Here is a 17189-nt window from a genome sequence, read left to right on the forward strand (position 1 = left end):
CCATGAGGATTTCACCTGGTTTGTTTGCTGAAGGACCTAGGAATCCAATGGTAAGAATTAATCAATGCCTTCACTTTCGAAATAGAATTACAGCGTGTGCCTGTGGTTCCAGAAATCCATCCCTCCTGAATCTCTGTATTAGGACGGAGGCCTATTCGCCCCGTATTGGAAGTCTAATCTCCTGCTGAAGATTTGAGAATAAGTAATTTACTTTCAGTCAATCACACGTGTTAAGGGGGAACTCTCCAGGCGGCCGAGGGGAGGGGGGATTGTTTTGTTTTTCTAACGTTATTGAAGGCCCTGCAGAGCAGCTGGGTGAGGCCGCTCAGCAGGCCGCACTGTGGGCTGGAATCCTCAGCAAATCATCAAGATGGCCCGGACCATGAAATCCAGCCAGACCCCCAAAAGGTGACCCCCGCAGCCCCAGCGCCCTCTGAAGCCCTCTGGGTAGGCTGGCTTCCATTTCTGGTCCAGCGTGGCCACTGAGGAATGCCAAACATCTCCACGCCTGGCAGCCACAAGGCCACCAGGTGTTCTCAGTCCAGAGCGAAGGTTTGGGGCAGGGGAGGTGTTCCTGCGGGGTCTCCCTGCCCCTCGTGGATGCCCTCCTGGAGCGTCCCCACCTCCATCCCTCTCCTGTTTCTGCTCTGCTGCTGGCTGGAGAGCGTGGACACAGCCACGCGTCTCTGTGGGCCGGGGAGACTGCTGGAGGCCCATCTTCTTGGGGGTATGGTTTCTTAGGGAAATGGTTGGGCTAATTGGAGACAGGTGTCCCCAGGTGCTAACATGCAGACTCCCACTGGAGAAGTGGGTGCAAAGTGAAACCACATGGGCTACTTACAAATAAGTGAGGTGTGAGCCGGCTGACCCTTTACCTTCCTCTTCCTTCTCCTGCCCGCACCCCTCTCCTTGCAGTCGGAAGGGGGGAAAGCCCCCAGCCTCACACGTCGGGTGGTATGGTTGTGGTTTCCGCACAGCACTTTGCTAGGTGTAGAAGAAGGGAGGGCAAAAGGCTTCTCTGAGCCTGTCCCTAGCGTGGGGCTTGAAATCGGTGACGTGGGGAATGTGCCTTCTCTGCAGCAACAGGAGTGGGGAATTCTGAGAAGACCTGGGGACAGTGAGCGGAAGTGGCTCCTTTCAGAAGAGGCCCAGAGAACTGGGGCTGTTTGCTTCAGGAAGCCTGGAGATCCTTTGTGCCCAGACTTTAGGAATCCATTTGACTAGCAGGTTTGGAACTTCGGGGGAAAAATACATCCTAACATTTTTCAAGCTATAAAGGCCTCTGTGGGTGTCCAGTTCCACTGTCCATTCTTCAGACAAGAAAACTGAGGCTCCAGTGTGGCTGACATCACACGGGCAGAGCCAGGACAAGAACTGATGTCCAATGGTCCCTGAAGTCAGGGCTTGTATTTTGGCTGTGGGTTAAATCTAGGTGGGTTCAAAGACAGGTATGGAGAGTGAGCACGGATGAGCTGGGCCCATTTGGGTAATCCCTCTGCCTTCATTCTTTCCATCTGCTGGCTCCTCATTTGCTCTCTGGGGCAAAAATGTGGTAAGAGGGGGAGGGGGACAGGTTGGGGACAGGGGGGACTTAGCCCCTGAAATCACATCTAAAACCCTTCCAAATCTGCCATATTGTCTAATCCCTACAATACTAATGATTTCATTACACGTGGGCCAGGGGGTCTGAGATGTTTTGATTCTAGAGATCATTGTGTTGATAAATTCAAATGTTGGGGGCCCTGAGGGACTGGCAGCTGGATTCAGTGGAGAGGACCCTGGACTGGGAGACAGGAGTCTTGAGTTCTAGCCTGATTCTGCCACCAACTATTGTCTGAACTTTGCTACGACACTTGACTTGACTGGTTTTTAGCTTCCTTATCAGGAAAAAAAGACCTTTCCATTCTGTTGATTGTTTCTTTTGCTCTGCAGAAGCTTTTTCATTTGCTGTAGTCCCACTTGTCTAGTTTTGCTTTTCTTTCCCGTGCTTTTAGCGTCATAGCCAAGAAATCATTGACGAGACTGAAGTCAAGAAGATTTTCCCCAATGTTTTCTTCTAGAAAATTTATAGTTTCAGCTCTTACATTTAAGTCTTTAATCCATTTTGAGTTGATTTTTGTCTTTGGCATAAGATAGGGGTCCAGTTTCATTCTTTTGGGTGTGGGGACCCAGTTTTCCCAACACCATTTGTTGAAGAGACTGTCCTTACCCCATTGTGTATTCTTGGCACTGTTGTTGAAGATCAGTTGACTGTACATGTGTGTGTTTATTTCTGGACTTTCTAGTCTGTTCCATCGGTCTATATGTCTGTCTTGCAACCTATGGAATGGGAGAAAATATTGGCAAACCATTTATCTGATAAGGTGTTGATATCCCAAATATATAAGAAATTCCTACAGCTCAACAGCAAAATAACAAATAACCTGATTAAAAAATGGGCAAAGGACTGGAATAGACATTTCTCCAAAGAAGACACATATGTTCCACCAGCTACAGAAAAAGCTCCTCATCATCACTAATCATCAGGGAAAGGCAAATAAAAACCACAATAAGATATCGCCTCACATCTGTTAGGATGGCTGTTATAAAAAAATAAAAACCAAAAATAAGTGTTGGTGAGGATGACGTGGAGAAATGGGAAGCTTTGCACTTAGATTCTCATTCCGATTGGTGGGGACGTAAAACAGTGCAGCCGCTATGGGAACAGTGTGGAGTCCCTCAAAAACATTAAAAATCCAACTACCGTCTTACCCAGAGATCCCATTTCTGGGTATATATCCCAAAGAATTGAAATCAGGCTCTTGATGAGATATCGGCACTCCCACGTTCATTGCAGGATTAATCACAAGAGCCAAGACATGGAAACAACCCAAGTGTCCATCAACACAGGAAGGGATAAAGAAAACGTGTTCCATGCATACAATGGCGTATGATTCAGTCTTAAAAAAGAAGGAAATTCTACCAATTGCTGTGACAGATGAACCTAGAGGACGTCATGCTAAGGGAAATAAGCCAGTCACAGAAGACAAATACTGCATGATGTCACTTATATGAGGAATCTGAAATAGTTGAACTCAGAGAAGCAGAGAATAGAATGGCGGTTGCCAGGGGCTGGTGGAGGGGCAAATGGGGAGTTGCTATTCAATGGGTATAAAGTTTCAGTCGTGCAGTATGAATAAGTTCTAGAGATCTGCTGGGCAACATAGTGCCTGTTGTTAACGATATGGTGTTGTGTGCCTAAAAATTAAGAGGGTAGATCTTGTAAGTGTTCTTACCACAAAACCCAAAAAAACAGAAAGGGACACAAGAAAACTTACAGGAGATGGATATATTTATTACCTTGATTATGATGATGATATTACGTCCAAGCTCATCAAATTGTGTACATTGAACCTGCACTGTCCTTTTTGTATATCAATTATACCTCAATAAAGCTGTTAAAACACAAGCAAACAAAACAGAGCTTGAAGCTCTCTGCTAGACACTAGACACTGTTGGTTGCCTGCCTAACAGGCATTTCAGCCTTCTTTCTTCTTGCTTGCTCCTGCATAGAGGCTGAAAAAGTCAAGCTCTCTCTTTCCCAGCATTCCTTGAAGTGAGGAGTGGTCAGCAGACCCAGTTCTGGCCAGTGAGATAAAAGGAGGAAGTTTGAAGTACCCAGACAAAGCTGTTCCTTCTCGGTAAAAGGACAGACGTTCCAGAGGAAAAGCTCCTTTTCCATTCACTCTCTTCCTTGCTGCTTGGGACATGACCGAGTGAGGATGTGATCCCTGGAGCTGTAGCAGCCATCTTGTGATCATGAGGTGAGACTGATTGACATGAGGGGAGACCAAGACCTTGAAGTTTCAGAGCAGAGAGGTGCAGTGAGCTGGGTCCTTAACAATATTATTGAGCTACTGAACCAACCCTGGTGCTACAACCTCTGCACTTGTCCCTGAGATTATTCAGTGCTCGAAAGGCCTTTATTGTTTAAGCTATTCTTATGTGGGCATATCACCTGCAGTCAGTCAAACAAACGTATCTGGATATATTAGCATCCTAGAATTCTGTAATATGTATGATCCATTTACAGAAGATAACTAAAGTCCCATCATATGGATATATATATATATATATATATACCTATGGATCTCTCTCTCTCTGTATATATACCCATAGATATATATATCTGAAATTGCATTAAGTGCTTGTCATGGGACTTTTGGCTCCTATAGCTCCTTTATACTTATTTAAGTTCCAGTCAAACTCAACACTCGGGGAAAGTTTGGGGCCACAGTGCCGAGCTCATCGTCTCTCTGACACCTGAGCTCCCCACCTCTGTGAACGGGGCCATGGGCCAGCCAGGTGCTTGCCCAGGTGAGGACCTGGGAGTTGTCTTTCCAGCTCGCTCTCCGTCAGCCCGCATCCAGCCTGTCACCAGGCCCTGTCCATTCTGCCTTTCACTTTCTCTCCAGTTGACTTCTTTCTGTCGATTCCCACTGCCCTGACTTGGTTGGGTTACCTCTTCTCCGACGTGGATTAGGGCCCCGGCCTTAGGCGTGATTCTCCTGACTCCAGGCTCTGCCTGAAGCCCACTCCCCACTCTGTAGCCAGAGGCATCTTTTGAAATATGATTATGGTCTTGTCACTTCCCTGCTTACAGGTCTCTGTCGCTGCCATTGTTAGTAGAAGGAAGTCCACCCACCTGTACAGGAAGTAAAAGGCCCCCACAGTCTGGCCTCTGCCTACCTCCCGGGTCTCGTCTCTCCTGCTGCCCTCCTTAGAGTCGTCTGTAGCCACCTGGAATTACTTTTTGTTCCCTGACAGTGCCCTCTGAGTTCTCACTTCTAGCCTTTGCAAATTCTGCTCCCTCTGTAGTATGACTCTTTTCCTTCAGGCTCTCTGCCTGGCTGCCTCCTCCACATCCTTCAGCAAAGATGTTCTTTCCTCCAGGAGGCCCCTGCCTGGCCCCAGGTACTCCGTGAGGGGTCCTAGCTCTACTCGCTGAGCACCTGCATTTCTACTCACTGGACTGTGAGCTCCTGAAGGCCAGAGACCACCTCTTCACACGCACACCCCTCTAGCATCTTGGGAAACAAATTAGGTCACTTATGATTGTATGTGGAAAAACCCCCTTTCAAACAAGCTTAGAAAAAAGGAAAGACATTAAACGGGAGGTGTATTGCACAAAATCGAACGAAGAGTTGAATAGTCAAACCGTGTGGGTGGGGCAGAGACGCAAAAAGGCACCAGGAACACCTGGAGTCAGGAGTTCCGCTGCCTCCAATATTCATTCTCTTTGTCCCTGGTTCTTTCTTTCTCTGTCATTTTTTCTTCTCTCTGTGTGTCTACTTCGTTATCTTTCCTTGCTTCCTCTACATGGTGGAGACACTGCTGCTCACAGTGTATGAACCTCTCATCACAGGAATTTGTCCTGAGAGAGAGACTAACTTCCTTGAAAAAGCCCAGGGGAGAGTCTTCATAGCCAGGGGCGTCGCATAAGCACACGCAGCTCCTGCTGGCACCGGATGTCTGGAGTGAGGGGAAGACAAGTTTTCCCTAAAGGAGAGTGAATCCCCAGGAGGGCTGGTGGAGGTACCAGCAGGCACAACAAAAGATGTCCGCTGCAGGGACCCAGCGGCTGGCGCCAAGGAGGCTGTGACAAAAGAGCCTCTGGAGGAGGAGCAGCCTATTCCCACAGGGGAGGGGCCGGTGTGGGAAACCAGGGCGTGGGCACCCTGTCCCCACCCTCCACCTGCTTTCCCAGCCACACTCCTGCCATCTCTGCCCAGTGCCTCTGAGCTTTGTGGAGGCCCCTTGGAGATGGAGAGAAGGGCCAGGTCCCGGGGAACAAGGACCTCAGAAGGAGCCCCCTGGGGAAGCGCAGGGGCGCAGGGAGGAAGAGTGGATAGGAGGTGGAGAATAAATGGGAAGAGAGGCAGGAGAAAGGTGGAGGAAAAGAAAGGGAGGAAGGAGGAACAGTAGATGAAGGTGACCCAGAGGGGACAAGAGGGAGGAAAAGACCATTACCTGACCCCTTGAGCTCCCCTGAGTGTCAGGCACTCCATATTCTCCTTCTCATCAGCCTGACAGCCTCTCCTGGAGGATGCAGGTAGCACCACCTCCCAGAGGGGGAAGAGAGGATGTGGAAGTGCCACAACCTGCCAGGGCCCTCAGCTTGCTTCAGCCCCCTGTGCTTTATCTGGGTCCTTTCCCTGCCGAGCTCCTGCTCACCCCAGGCCTTACGAAGTTGTCTCCTTTGCCCATGACAGTTTTCCTTTGCATCCTTTCTGCTTATCCTTCAGTCCCACTTCCTCCAGGAAGCCTTCCCTGTGGCCCTAAGACTACATGAGTGCCTTGTGTGTCCCACCCTGGCACGTTGACCTGTCCGCCCACCTCCCCTTGTCATGAGCATCTTGAGAGGGGGCCCCCGTCTTTACTCTTCATCTCTTCAGTCTTGGCACCAAGTTCAGCGCCTGGCACATAGCAGGCATCACACGACTGTTTGCTGGATGAACAATGGGTGAGTAACAAGGAAGAGTCCACATTTGAAGTTGGGTGCACAGCAGCCAGTTTGCTGAGCACTTCCTGTGTGCCCTGTGCTTTATCTCATTTTGTTCTCACCACCGCCCCAGTGTGGGGAACCTTCTCTCACCGTTGTTTTTCACTTGAGGACATTGAGGCTCAGAGAAGCCGGGTCACATGGCTAGGAATTAGCAAAGGCAGAATTTGAACCCAGGTCCTCTCAGGCTGCCCTGGTCTTTCCACGATGTTACCCTATAAGACTGAGGATGAGAAGAAGAGAAAGGAGGGGAGATGAGGCAGGAAAAGGAAGGTAAAATCTGAACTGAGGAGAAGCAGGAACGGGAAGTGGTGGAAAAAGGAGAGAGAGAACTAGAGAGGGAAGGGGCAGGAGGGGGTCTTCCACAGGCCTGCCCCTGCGCCTCTGAATGCTGAGCACCCTTAGCCTTCTCCCCACCAGATGCTGCCCCCTTGCACCCGCGTGGAAGGAAGGGCCTCGAGGTCTCCTAGCATGAGCTCTGTCAGTCGGTTCCTTCCTCTTGGCAGCCACAGGGACACATCCGGGTAACTCCTTCCTAGATGTGAGCTGGTGGGCTCTGGAGGAGGCACAGGGCAGTGGGGGGGCTGTCAGCAGCCTCTGAGAAACACCCCATGGGCCTAGGTGAGCACACTAAGTTGAGGCCGGCTGGCCTTTCGCCTGGTCAGTGGATCCTCTGCCTGAGTGACAGCTGGGAGCCGATTCTGGTGTTTCCTTCCCCAACTGCTCCTGGAGAATGAAGACCTCATCCTGTTAACCCTGTCGTGATTAGTGCCCAAAACAAAAAGCGGCTAGCAGTCCCAGAGTCCACAGTGACCTCTCAAGTCCCGCATGTCTGGACTCTCCCTCCGTGTGTTGCAATGGAGGTGCCCTCTCAGTGGGAAGGAGGAGAAGCTGGCTGTGTATTGGGATGGGAAGATCCTTGGAAATCCTCTCCAGTGGGTTTGTAGAGAAAGACCCCCAGCCTGGCACCAATCCATGGACCTGGGGACCCCTCGACCTACCCACCCATTGGAAGAGTGAGTCCCAAACTGGGTGCCTGTGGGAATCACCCAGGGTTCTTGAAACCCAATGCTTGTCCCCAAGAGGAGGTTCTTGTTTATTTATGGCTAGCCTAAATCTGTAAGACTGGCCTTTAAGTCAATCTCCTCTCCTTGTTCTTTCCCCTGGTTCTGGGGAGAATAAATTAAGTTTTTCACATAAGTAGGATTATCATTTTGAACCTGGGGTTGGCATACAAACTAGAAGTGCTTATTGCCTTGGTGGAGGGAACAGCTAGTGAATCAGCTGGGAAGCTGTAAAGAGCGGGGACATGTGGAAAGTCTGCCTGGGAAGAGTGAGCTGGAGTCCTTGGTTGGGCTGTCCCCTCCAGAAGGGGCAGGAGTAGCCCTCCACCACATTGCTCCTTCCCTCACCCCAGGTGCAGAAAGTGGCTGCCGCCTTCCTCAGCAAACCAGCTGGGATCCCTGCCCCCTATTGGGGATGTTGTAGCACCTGCTGCTGGTGACTTCCTTCCTGTCCCGCCCGAGGGTTTGAATTCTGGGCAGGGGAGGACTCTGGGGTAGGCTGTTTATGCCAAGATGAGGGTCAAGGCTGGAGGAGGGGAGATGCAAAGAAAACTCTGGATATAAAACCCAACCTGAAGGACTAAGAAAGGGTTTAGAGGTAGGATGGACTCAGACAACACGAGGGCATTCCACGCGGGAGTCCTCCCGGGAATCCCGCTGTCCTGGACTTTGGAGGGAAGATAATCCACCGTCATCATTCGTCTACCAGGCTTTCTCTGCATCAGGCTTTGATGGGGGTTGGCGGTGGGTAAATGAGGCCTGGCCATTACCCATTCATTCATCCGTTCATGCCTCATCACTTACTGACACTGGTCTTACCAAGCTATCCCAGGGCTGGAGTCTCTGAGAAGAGCGGGAGTCCAGCCCTCAGCTCTCGAGACTGAGACAGATGCTTACAGTATCGAGTGGGAGAGCAACAGTGGACAAACACAGGGTACAAGGATGAGCTAAAGGGAGGAGGACGGGGGTAGGGAGGAGGGAGAGGAGGGGAAGGAGGTAGCTAAGAGGAGACAGCTCCCTAAACAGAGGTCCTGTTTGAGTCTTGAAGACAAAGCTAAGAGTAAGAGAGAAGTGTTTTAGGCTGGGAGAAAAGCATGGCTGGACTCTCGAGCCACACTGCTTGATTTGAATCCTGCCTCCAGTACATTCTATCTATGTGACTTTGGGTGAGTGACCCCTTTGTGCCTCAGTTTCCTGGTCTGTAAAATGAGCATCATATTGATGCCCTTACATAACCTTTTAGGGTTATGTAAGCATTAAATGAGTCACTAAGGTGTTTGGAATTGCGGTTGGCCATTACACTTACTATTATTGGTCATGGGATGGCGTGGCCACTTTGGGGAACTGAAGTGCTTCCATCCGGCAAAGGTGTGGGTTGGGACAGGATTGCAGTGGGAGACGGTGATGGAGAATAAGCTCTGACGGAGCTACCCTGTCTCCTGTAGAGAGGTTGGGGAAGCAGCAGGGTTTTATTTGAAGAGCCTGACAGTCAGATTATAAACAAGATAAGGACTTTCTCCTTAAGGAAATTGTAAACAAAGAAGACAAAGACCAACTGTACAAGTCATCAGACAATAAGTAGGAAGCGATTCAGGTCCAAGGGGCTATACAACTCGGAGGCAGGCAAGCTCAGAGGTCATGTCAAGCAGGAGGCTTCATAGAAGGCGGCGTTGGATCTGGGAGTAGAGGCCAAGTTGAATTATTCAGTTGTAAGAATACTCTCATTGGGCCAGCACATTCTGCCTTATGCATCATTTCCCTTATCTGATCTCAATGAATACAGAGCGGTCGGGTAGGTTACCCAGGGAAGGGGTAACACCACCATGGTGTTGGGGAGAGAACAGAGGTGTCCTGGCCCGAGGTCACTGGCTAGGCACTGAGAGAACGAGCATTTAGGTCAAGTCTCACCCTGGCCTTGTGGCTCCATACCTCTCACTGAGAAATGGCGACTGGTCCAGAGGGTGGGCAGGCACTGTCGAGGGAGCAGGTAGACAGCCGCTGGACGCAGTGCAGGGTGGCCCTGGGACTGAAGCCACTTGGGGGATCTTGGATTAGAGTGTTTGTGCACGGCGAGTAGTCCTGGGAAAGAAGCAGAGAGGACAAAGAGTAGTAAATTCCAGACATTTATTTATTATCCAGATGGATTGATCAAGTGATTTGGAAGAGAGAAATGAGGAGGAGAAATTGAGTAACAGCTGTAAGATGGACACTAGTGCACCAAGACATTTTCTGCCCCAGCCCTGAGCCTTTCTTTCATGGAGAAAGGGAAAAAGAATGGAGGGGGAGTTCCTCGAGGTGTGGGCCAGACCTGCTCAGTGTGGCCTGCAGACTGGGGCCCGGCACCGTGAGCTAACTGTAGAAATGGGGAGCAAGTGTCTGGAAATGTATAGCTGTGTCACTTTGCCATGCCGTCCACACTGTGGTCAGTGGGCTCATTGTATTGAATGGGGTATTGGCCAGTTTGGGTGTTGTTGAATTCTGTGTTACATCACTGTCTTACTCCATTTGGGCTGCAACAACAGAATGTCATAGACTGGGTGGCTTAGAAATGACAAAAACTTATTTCTCACAGTTCTAGGGACTGGGAAGTCCAAGATCAAGGCACCAGCAGATCTGGTGTCTGGTGAGCCCGTGCCTCCTGGCTCATAGACAGCCATCTTTTCACTGTGACCCCGCACGGTGGGAGGGACATGGAGCTCTCTGGGGTGTCTTTTATTAGGGCACTCATCCTATTCATGGCAGCTCCACCCTTATGACCTATTCACCTCCCAAAGGCCTCACTTCCAAATACCATCACACTGGGCATTAGGGTTAACATACAAATTTTGGGGGGACACAAACATTTAGCAGCTCCTCAGTTGCACACGACATGAGCTGTGTGCTTTCACACCCAGGAGGGGCACGCTGGCCTTCGCCACAGGCAGGTGGGAGGGTTTAGGGTCTGCAGGATTATCAGGGGCTAGGCTGAGTCTGGTTGTCCTGATATGCTGCTGGGAGGATTAGAATGGGTGTGGTGGGAAATCTTCGTGATTGTTTTCATTTCTTAAAATGAGGGGTAATTGATTCTGAATTGATAAGTCACAGATTATAAACTGGGGGCCCAATAGCCAGCTATGGCCCTTGGACCTTTGTTTGTTTGTTTTTTTGATAAAGAGGTTGGCCCTGAGCTAACATGGGTGCCCATCTTCCTCTATTTTGTATATGGGACACTGTCACAGCATGGCTTGATGAGCCATGCATAGGTCTGCACCTGGGATCCGAACCTGCGAACCCTATGCTGCCAAAACAGAGCATGCAAACTTAACCACTATGCCACTGGGCCAGCCCCAGGCCCTTGGACCTTTTTGCTGGCCCACGTATGTTGGGTCCCACCATGTGTGGAACATTTTGAATCACATGTTAACTAATTTCAAATAAAATTGGATACTGGCTTTCTTGAAAAATCAATTTATCTGGCAAAGCTGAGCCGTGCTTGTGCCTGTCCCCATTGGCTGATGTTAAGCAGTGGCTGCCCCCCTAGGTGGGGCCCATGCCCCTCAATTCACCTCTCTCCCTCCTGTGCTTAGACCTGGCCTGTTTCACTAATTTACATGGCCAGCATGGTCTCTGCAGGCTTTTTGACATGCCTGATTTAAATCAATGAAGTTTAATTCATCAAAAAATTTAATGAGGTGTCTGTTATGTGCCTGGTACTGGGTGATTACTATTCTAAAATCAGTTACCTATTATGTTTTGTGGAGGGTAAAACAAAGTTTTTAAAAACACAGTCTCTCTTGCAAAGAACATGCAGCCTTATCAGGAGGCAGGCTGTAGACACGAGCTGCAGCAGGCGTCTCAAGCAAGAAGGGGTTTGGTTGGGGAGCAACAGATACTTTCGAGAAAGGAGCAATTAATAGTATGGATTCCTTCCACTTGTATAACATGGTACCTTTTCATACACAGCAGTTGCTTTGACGAACCCTGTGAGGTGGGTAGGACAAGAGTTAGTCCCTCCGCTTTACCAAGGAAGGTACTGAGGCCAAGCAGTGACCTGGTCACTTCCCTCACCTAGGATGGAGTCAAAGCCTGGCCTCTGACTTCCAATCCAGTGGTCTTTCAACCCGGTAGATAGAGAGCAGCCAGAATGCTAGCCTGGTGTCTGCGGATAGATTCTGCAGCAGGCAAGAGGGGCTCATGAGGTCTAGAGACTCTGGTTGAAGGACGATTTCAATGTGGAAGGATGATCCCGCCAAGAATAATTCATCAAAGAGTGAATCAGTTCAGAGATGGACACACCCAAACTGTGTCATCACCTGGGGAATGAGTTATTTTTCAATGCAGGGTACGCCTCAGAAGACTGAGAGAAGCCACGTGGCCTGTCCCATTTCCTGCAACGTGAGGTGGTAGGTGTATTTGTCGGTTTGGACTGCAGTCTTGCCTGGAGGCATCTCTGGTTCCTAAACCGGTGAGAAGTGCGTGGAGCGGATGCAGCGTATGCTGAGCACGTAACTCAATGCGGAAGGACTCAGGGAACCAAGCCTTCAAGGCAGCCGCTTTCTCTCTTTCAGTCCCAGTTTTCCTACCCAACTTCGGAGCGGCTCACTTTGCCTCTCTGAGTCCAGCCTGGGGAATAGCCAGCAGGCTGCTGCTTCCTCTTGGAGAGACAGGAGGGGATGAGGGAAATACGCTCTGGAGACATTTCTCCCAGCTTACAGGCAGAGAAGTCTAACAGCTAGGTAGTCAGAATGCCGGAACAGGAATGGCAAGGCGCAGAGGATGCTCCGCTCAGCAAGAGGTCGCGTCTTAACTGCCTCCTACAAGTGACTAGAGTCAGGTACTATGTTGGGGGGTGGGGTGTGTGTGACCTCAATTCAATTTCAAATAAATTCATTGAGGATGGTGTTAATACCCTCATTTTACAGTCTAGGAAATTTTAGCAACATTAAATATCTTGCCCGGAGATAGACAGCAGGATATGACTACAGAGTTAGCTGACTCCAAACCCATATTTCCTAGCCACCATTCTCCAAACCACGCCGTGCTCCCCTACTGACGAGGGAGGTTCAGGAACATGTGTCCCTTGACCACTACTCTCTTCCACCCAGGTGACACTTGGTTGGAGAGGTGGGTGCAAGTCATTGGGCAATAAACAGATATGCATTGCCTGCAGCAAATTACAGTAATTAGATTGTAACATGGACCCACGTTTCCATCTGCAGCCCTTATGTTTGTTTGAAATGGTCTGTAGGATTGAAGACGAGCAAGAAAGGAAATAATTACGTTATCTGAATAAAATCTGCAGCAAATTACCTATAAAACAATAGCTATCCAAACAGGAGGACATTTACTTTATAAGTTCATGACTCTCTTGCTTTAAAGTTTGCTAAAAAGAGAGCAAAGTAATTACAGTTCTTCTCTGATTGATGAAACATGACATAGATGCTAATATGAAAGTAACTCTTGTCTTTTGTTACTCCGTCGTCTGGCTTACAGTAATTTGGAAGGTAGCAGATATAATCATTTCAGAGCTGCTGGTCTGAACTTTTCTGTACTAAAAATAGAATCTCGAGTCTCCTTCACTTCAGCCAAGAATTCTTACTCCCTTTTTGTGTTTCACTTTCATATAGACGTGGAACGGGCTTACAGCTATTAGAGCCTTTTTTTCCCTCTTGTCCATCAGAAAACACATGTTGCCATGATTGGTTCGGCAGAAAAAAAGAGAAAAAAACCACCTGCTAAGATTTACTTTAAAGCGATTATGTAGTTAGTGGTCTGTCAGATGGAGTATTTTTCATCCTCTGAATAAAATGATGTTAGACACAACTTAGGAAAAAACATGCAAAACTTAGAACATCAATAAAATATGCCACTTGGCAAGTTATAAGCAGGACTGTTTAATTTAAACAATTATTTGAAAAATAGGTCACAACCACATCTATCTAAATTAGCCAGTATGAGGTTACAATGGCTAATGCAGCAATGAATTATTTTTAAAATCCATAAAGATGAAAGAATTAGAAACAAAATATAACGATAACAGCACATCTGTGTTGTGCTCAGTATGTGACAAGCGTTATTCCGAACGCTTTGCAGGTATTACCTTGTAACAACGCTGGGAGATAGACACTGTTAGGAGCCCCTTTTCACCGATGTGGGCAGAGAGGCACTGAGAGGATAAGAAACGTCCCCAAGGTCAAACAGATAAGAAGTTCTGGATATCCACTTATCTTTAGATCATGCTGCTGGAATATTCTATGGAAGGAAATAATTGAATTCTTGGTTAAAGAAGGCAAAAAATAGACTCTCAAAGGAAAAGTGGTGGAGGAAGCCTCATCGAGAACCCTGCCTCATCCTAGAACAGAATGGTCTGGGCCTCCAACTCCCTCTGGCTTTGGTCTCCCCCAGGAACCCAGAGACCCCTGTGCCTGGGAAGCAGGCGGACGTAAGGCAGTGGGCCAGTAGCTTCAGCGGTCCCGGCAGTCTCACGGCTCAGCCCTGCTCCCTGGGGCTTCCCCGGCTGAGCTGAAGTTCTACCCCAACTGCATCTTTCTGACTTTTCGGGCTCTGTGCTGCCTCTGTCTACCTGCCTGTGGAACTTGCTCACGTGTTGTCTTCTCTGGAGCCACAGTATGGCTCAGGGCTTCAAACACACCCTGAGGAAGACACACCAGGGGCTGCGTCCTGGCTTGGCTACTTACTACCTCTTGGTGACTTTGAAAACATTATTTCAGAGCTTCGTGCCTCAGTTTACACATCTGCAAAATGGAGATTTTCAGGGTGTCTGTGAAGTCACATGGTACAATGGATGTCAAGCAATGGGCGCCTGGTGTGTACTGGAAGGCTCCTGCCCCCTCTCTCCTTTCTTTTCTTCCTGGTTTTTCTCTCTAAGCCTCAGATACTCATTGAAGAAGGGAGGGCCTAGATTGTTGACATCCCTTCATTTTTTTATGTTCTGTCGTTCGAAACTGTGATTATTGAATAATTAAGATACCTCCAGGTCAGTTTGTATTCCAAAGACCCAGCTGTGGTCAGAGTGATGTTTCTTGCTCGACAGGATGAATAATTAATGAATTTGACACACACACACTGAGCGTCCAAAGGTGAGTCAGACAAACTCATTTTGCCCTCTTGGAACTTACAAGCCAGTCAGGAGGACAGACAGACAGACGGGCGGCAAGCTTGGAGTTAACCCGTTACCTGCCAGGACAGAGGCCTGTCCTGAGTGTAACTGGCACATGACAGGAACCAGCTGAGGACCCCACTGGATTCCCTTCAATGCTGTGCGTACCCCGTGTTCTCCCAGCCCCACTGCCTGGAGGCTGACGCTTACTGTGGGACCCTTGTCTCTTGCCCCAAACCGCAGCATCTCTTCCCCTCTTGTGCCCTTACTACTTGGAACAACTGGCGACTGCAGAATCCGCGAGGGCAGAAAACTGAGTGACTTTGGAAGGATATCTTCAAAGAGCATGAAACAACACCTAAGTACAAAAGGTAACTCGTGGAAAATTAATGAAGTCCCCAAAGTTGATATTGTGGAATGACACTCACATCCGGACACGCCAGACAGCCTGACCACAGCCTTGCCCCTAGCAGGTCAGGCCAAGCTGACGTCCTGACGTTAGCTCCACGTGTGTGGTGCCGCTGGCTCTCTGGGAGGGGTGCCCTCGGCTCCCCCTTCTTTGCGTCCCTTTTCTCCTTCCTGCCTGAGTCTTAGGAACGCAGGCAGTACTTAGTCAAGGCCCCCTTAGAACAACGGGCTTCCTTGCCCTCACTTTCCACCTTTGTAAGCTACAGAATCACTGACATAAACAACTGTTGGTAAATGGGGCTGAGGTAACAATTACAGCTACATGCACTTTACCTGCATCACGTCAGCTCTGCCTAGTTGGGATCAGAAAGGTTGAGGAATTTGACTAAAGGTCCACAGTTGGGAGGATGGAGTTTGAAGTTCTGTATTCATGCATTTATTGAACAAATATGAAGTAAGAGTGACTATGCCCCAGGTATTAGAAAGGAGAGGGACAAAGACGCTGTGGTGATGGTGGTCATAGGATCATAGAGAAGACAGATGGATGATAGTGTTACTACAGGGACAAGCAAAGGTATAATCATCATCAGCATAGAGGTAGGGAGTCCAGGAAGGCTGCCTGGGGGAGATGCCACGGGTGTTTAGTTGTAGAGAATGAACAGGAGTTTTTCAGGTGAGTGCAGGGGTTGGGTAAGGGCATTCTGGGTAGAGAAAAAGGAGAGAGGCAGGGACCACACTGTTGAGTGTTAAGGACACTGCAGGTAGCAAAGGTTGATGCACTGTGGGGCAAACTGGGGCAGGAGAGGTGGGTGAGGCCAGACCACAAACAGGTTGCGTGAGGGCCTACAAGGAGCTTGAACAGAAAAAAAGAACCATCAGAGGGTTTGAAGCACCTCCTCATCAGTGCCTTTCCTTCTTCTTTTTCTAGGGCTCCAGTGGTCTGTCTCTGTGTAGCCAACTCTGCCAAACATTAGTGGACGAGAAGAACCATCATTTCATGAGTGGGTATAGATAGGAGTTCAGAAAGGGCACAGTGGGGACAGCTTAGCTCTTTCTGAAGAGGGGGCTGGAGCCACTGGGGCTGGAGGAGGCACATGGAGATGGCTTCTTCACTCCCATGCCCGGCATCTGGCCAGGGTGGCTGCAGATGGGCCCACTGGGACCACTGGTCAGAATGTCCGTTTGAGGCCCTCCAACATGGTGGTCCCCGAGCCATTAGACTTCTCACACAGTGGATCCCAGCTTTAGGAAGGCGTGGTCCAGGGAACAAAGAAGATGCCGTCAAGCCTTTTCTGACTCAGCCTTGAGAATCAGTGTCATTTCTGCCATACACCATAGATCAAGTTGGTCACAGGCCCGGCAGGGCTCAAGGGGAGGGGCTGTAGACAGTGTCACTGTGGGAGGGGTGTCAAAGAATTTATGGCCATGTTTTAAATTGCCATTCCTAACCTAGTCTCTTAACTCTGCCGTAGACTCTTATAAACTTATTAATCCAGGAAGTCAACGGTACTTTTTTAAAATCAGTGATTTGTAAAATTCCTTACCTCTAGCGAAACAGATGAAAGAAGAATTGGTGCCATGGTGGGAGAGGGACCCCTGCCCACCAGACATCCTTCTCTTACCTTCCTCTCCCCTAAAGGCATTTTTTAGGTCCCTTTCTAGAATTCTGGAGGAACTGAGGAGCAAGGTTTCCAATTCACTCTCTTAAAGTCTTGTTTGCCTTTAATAAAGATTCACGTGGGGAAAACATCTCATTGGTATGAATCCAGGCCTCCTGAGAAGGTTGAGGGGATCTTCCAGAAGTGTCCCCTCAATTCATGCCACGCAGGCCAGGGCACAGTCTGCCTACAGTTGGTGCCAGTTCTATTCGTAGCATTGAACAAACGTAAACCAGTTGCTCTCTGTATCACCTGCTCTCTGACCACCCTTTAAATTTCTGATTTCCATTTTTAACGTTTTCCTGCTGAAGATGCAGCCTTTCTCACTCTCCGTCCTTTTTCTGCGCCCCTCTGCCAATGTAGCCATGTGACTACATAGAAATGAAGTCCCCGGGGCTGGACCTCAGGGCTGCAAAGGG

The 17189-nt window shown here is 49.0% G+C and overlaps 1 long non-coding RNA gene across 1 annotated transcript; it reads left to right on the forward strand.

The window, feature by feature from the left end:
- The first annotated feature begins 12145 nt into the window (after positions 1-12145).
- Positions 12146-16861, forward strand: LOC139076694 (uncharacterized). Its single transcript, XR_011528581.1, has 3 exons — positions 12146-12418; positions 14948-15075; positions 16041-16861. It is a non-coding gene; the product is annotated as an uncharacterized lncRNA (long non-coding RNA).
- The last annotated feature ends 328 nt before the right edge of the window (positions 16862-17189 follow it).

The sequence above is a fragment of the Equus przewalskii genome, chromosome 17, assembly GCF_037783145.1.
Source record: "Equus przewalskii isolate Varuska chromosome 17, EquPr2, whole genome shotgun sequence".
Lineage (NCBI taxonomy): Eukaryota > Metazoa > Chordata > Mammalia > Perissodactyla > Equidae > Equus > Equus przewalskii.